The 3,794-nt window shown below is 35.7% G+C and overlaps 1 long non-coding RNA gene across 2 annotated transcripts; it reads left to right on the top strand.

Annotated features, from left to right (window-relative positions):
- Positions 1-239: 239 nt before the first annotated feature.
- Positions 240-3,415, top strand: LOC111098925. 2 transcript variants are annotated; one of them, XR_005370024.1, is made up of 3 exons: positions 240-316; positions 845-1,106; positions 3,369-3,415. It is a non-coding gene; the product is annotated as an uncharacterized LOC111098925 (long non-coding RNA). The 2 variants fall into 2 exon arrangements; XR_005370025.1 differs by lacking the exon at positions 3,369-3,415 and adding an exon at positions 1,739-2,548.
- Positions 3,416-3,794: the final 379 nt, after the last annotated feature.

Raw genomic sequence — 3,794 nt, 5'->3', positions numbered from 1 at the left:
CCTTGCAAGTGAGCAGAACAGACAGGGCCCCCATTTTTTAGCTACTTTTATTCATGACAGTATGAACAGCTTATGAATAGGATTGTTATTGTTATTTTATTTATTCTTGGTTATTCAATAAAGTCAACTGAGAACTGGTTTAAAAGCCATTTTAACAATCATCTGAAGGCTCCTTTTTCTGATCTCTACTTAGTCATTAGGAATTATTTCGCATTAAAAAAAAAAAAAAAAAAAAAAAGGAATTATTTCGCATTGATGTGGTGTATCAACTAAACACAGAAGAAAAGAAAAGAAAAAGATGCTGCTATTTATCAAGGTAAGAAAGTTCAGCATGAAAAGATTAAAGCTGGGATTCAAAAAAAAAAAAAAACAGTTTTAGGTTTCTAAAGCTTATATTGCTACATAGTTCTGGCCTTACTGTGTAACTAGCAATCATGCTTGTAGCAGTTGGAATTAAAGTGTCTAATCCTTTGGAGTTGAGCAATGTTTTATGTCATTTACTCTCTTTGTAGAAACCCCCAAATTCTCTTCCTATTGTTATACACTGTTTGTCATGTATATAATACTGGCACCTGAAATAATTTTTGTTCTTATATCAATAAGATTATACAAATGTTATTCTTAGGTCGAAAATATTATGCTTAATAAATGCAGTTAGTTTTGAATTTATAGGATTTTCTGTATTTTTAAGGAGATGATGATGAAAGCAAACATCTTAAGGCACAACATCAATTTTATCAGTGAGCCTGGTTTCCATATTCCTTTTAAAAATATTTATGAGAGAAAAGAGTTAAAAATAAGTACTGATCATGTGTGTATCCTTTTTCTTTCCCTCTGCTAATAGATGAATAAAATAGTCCTCAACAGAGAGACTGAAGAAGAAGCCATTAGAAAATGTGTTCTGTTAAAATAAAGGAGTAAATTCAGAAAGTAAATTCAAAAATGAATAATCAGGTAATAATGTATTCAACACAAAGGAAGTATGGAGAGGATTCCCAGGATGACAGATGTGTGGCAGGCAAGAGAGGAATAGTATAGACTAAAACAGTAGGGTTGAGGATTTAAAGAAGGAGATCTCCATGAAAAAGAACACAGCTATTATATACGTAAGTGAAATATTTCATGTTTGATTTTTGTTTCTGGAGTATAAGTGATCACATTTCTATAAGAATACTGATGAAATTACCAATGAACTCACCAAAACATAGTCATTATTTCTAATATGTATTAATTACATAAGAGTTTCCTTTGGGGAGGAGGGGTACAACTATTAAACCAATTTTTGAAAAATAGAAAAAATGGTAACATAAATCTTAACAGGGCAGAAACCTAACATTAATAGTAAGAAGGCCTTAGAGCCAAACACATTTTTTATAAACTATGCATAAATCTCTTAAATCAACTTCATTATTCCTTTACAAGGATCTTCATAAAAATACACTTTCCTCAAGGAGAAGTCTATTCTCATAAAGTCTATTCCTAATATCAAAGTGGAACATGCCTACAGATAGTTTTCTTTCCCAATTTACATTGTGCTGGTGCCAATTCTAGTAATTAGCAGGGCACAAAAATAGGATACAAAAGAAGGTAACAACTGCAGCAGTAGAACCACAAGGCAGATAATTAAGAGTTCCCTCCCCCTCAAAAGAGCTAACATTTAGAAGGTGAAAACTTTTAAAATAATGACTATGTTAAGTTCTGGAAAATTCATGCCTTATTTCTACCTCCACTTGTCCAGTGACCATGGAAAACCAGATCTCCACCCCACTTGGGTCAGTCACTAACCGTGGGATCACATGCGTTCTACCAAAGCTCCAAAGTCCAGAAAAAGAGTGACAATGTTGGACTTTACCCAAGCCCTATACTTCCGGAAAACATCGGAGATTAGGAAGGAAATCCTCCTAATAATATTATGCTAGGGGCGCCAGGGTGGCTCCATTGGAGAAGTGTAAGACTTGATTTTGACGCAAGTCATTGGCACGTGAAACAAGCTTCTTCACTCTCAAAGATCCTTCTTGAGAACTGACTGAACACAAAGACAGATATTTCCTGCTGAGCTGTCCCATCACCCCACCTGCCCATCTCACTCCCCTACACCTGGCCTTACCTGTCTTTGTCTGCTCTTCCCTATCAAAGAAGATCCTTTTCCTGCCTAATCATTGAAGCATTTATAGGTCTGATGGTTGGGGCATTTTCCCTATTTGCAATTGTTACTCTTCTCTTCTCTATTCCAGCAGTCTTTTCAAATAAAGCCTCTCCTTTAGGTCTAAATTTGTTTTTTGTTTGATAAAGTTGCCTCTCCCCCTGGAGCCTCTTGGTAAAACATAGGCTTCCTCTGATCCTCTTCTCTTTCATTTTTAATGTGCCATGTAAATTCAACTCTGTTAATTTCAGGGCATATCTACTGTGATTATGCCAAGTGCTAAATTTGCTTGATAAAATTGTGGATGAAAATGTTAGCAGTCTGTCTTTTCAATTTTTTTTTGAAAATTTATTAAGTATCAGGGACTTACCCTCTTTAATCTCTATGACAACACAGTAGAGTAGATTTTATTACTTAGACCCATTTTATAAAAAAGATAATTTAAACTGGATGAAGGTTAAATAACTTGTTTGAGCTACTCAGCTATCATATAGCAGACCTATCATTTCAACCCAAGTTTGTTCAACACCAGATTGCACTTAATTTATGTCACTTTTATGCACACACACACACACAGTTAGATTCAGTTTTTACTGGTCACCTAAAAGATTGGAGTGACAGAATGATCAAGCATTCTATACATTAATTAGTGTAATTTTAGTATGTTAATACTCTCAATGTTTAGCATATTTAGCACAGCAATCACCTTTATAATTAGTTAAGTGGTGGACTGAACTTTAGTTATTAACCTGAGTTAAAGTGATAGGTGTGAATACGATCACTTGTAGGGGACATATACAATTACACACTACTGTTAAGAGTTAGAGAAAGAGGAAGTTAAGAAAGTGTTATTGAAAGGGTATCTGGAAAACCAGATGAAAGCGTAATCACCAATGCTAAAGGAAAGTGGAATTTCAAGGATAAGACAGAGGGTTGTTAAACGCAGGAAAATAACATAAAAAATGACCGAATGATTTTTGCTTTTGGAAGTTAGTCCTCATTAACAACTCTGGCAAAGGAAGTTTAGGTGAGCTAAGCCCAAAACTTAGTGGTATAGAAGGGTGGAGGCAAGGAAGTGTGAACATAGATGATAAACTAAATAAACTATTGCACAAAAAAAGATGGCTGTAAATGGATGGGTAGAGATATAGGACTAAATGTAGGGAGATGTGGGTATAAGACAAGTTCACTTTTTTTTTTAATTTTTATTTTTTATTTATGATAGGCACACAGTGAGAGAGAGAGAGAGGCAGAGACACAGGCAGAGGGAGAAGCAGGCTCCATGCACCGGGAGCCCGACGTGGGATTCGATTCCGGGTCTCCAGGATCACGCCCTGGGCCAAAGGTAGGCGCTAAATCGCTGTGCCACCCAGGGATCCCGACCAGTTCACTTTTTAAAGATCTATCTATTTTATTTATTTATTTATTTATTTATTTATTTATTTATTTAGGGGAGGGGAGAAGGGAGAGAGGAATTCTTAAGCAGACTCTTTGTGGAGCCTGGAGCCCCACATGAAGGTGCATCTCACGACTCTGAGATTATGACCTGAGCTGAAAAGAAGAGTCAGATGCTGAACCGACTGAGTCACCCAGGTGTCCCAAGACAAGTTTAGTTTTTAATACCCATATTAAAATGTGAGCTTACCCATAT

The sequence above is a fragment of the Canis lupus genome, chromosome 15 (genome assembly GCF_011100685.1).
Source record: "Canis lupus familiaris isolate Mischka breed German Shepherd chromosome 15, alternate assembly UU_Cfam_GSD_1.0, whole genome shotgun sequence".
NCBI lineage: Eukaryota > Metazoa > Chordata > Mammalia > Carnivora > Canidae > Canis > Canis lupus.
The sequence above is the reverse complement of the archived record's forward strand: the minus strand, read 5'-3'. Positions and strand labels throughout refer to the sequence as shown.